Source organism: Odontomachus brunneus, unplaced genomic scaffold (genome assembly GCF_010583005.1).
Source record: "Odontomachus brunneus isolate Ranch 3 - 2012 unplaced genomic scaffold, Obru_v1 Obru_scaffold_253, whole genome shotgun sequence".
Taxonomy (NCBI): Eukaryota; Metazoa; Arthropoda; class Insecta; order Hymenoptera; family Formicidae; genus Odontomachus; species Odontomachus brunneus.
Window position 1 is genome coordinate 197,283 of NW_022639703.1, and position 238 is coordinate 197,520.

The 238-nt window shown below is 35.3% G+C and overlaps 1 protein-coding gene across 1 annotated transcript in view; it reads left to right on the top strand.

Annotated features, from left to right (window-relative positions):
* The window catches only part of LOC116852735 (leukocyte tyrosine kinase receptor-like), a 360,643-nt gene that overhangs the window by 165,044 nt on the left and 195,361 nt on the right, over window positions 1–238 (top strand). The gene's annotated exons all lie outside the window — the stretch shown is intronic.

Genomic DNA, 238 nt, shown 5'->3' on the forward strand with positions numbered 1-238 from the left:
AGATACTATTACGAAGGTCATAGAAGTATACATATTTTGCACATTTGCAATCCCTCCTAAACGAGACACATTTTTGTTAGAGAGAGAGATGGAGATATACTGATGATATATAAATTCAGAGTAGTACTATACCAATATGCACAGTAGCATTTGTAAATCTAGTGTGCACTTCGTAAAAGAAATAGAAGATTTTGCGCAAATCGAGAGAAAATTGCGGGAACAGTCAGCTCGACTGTTT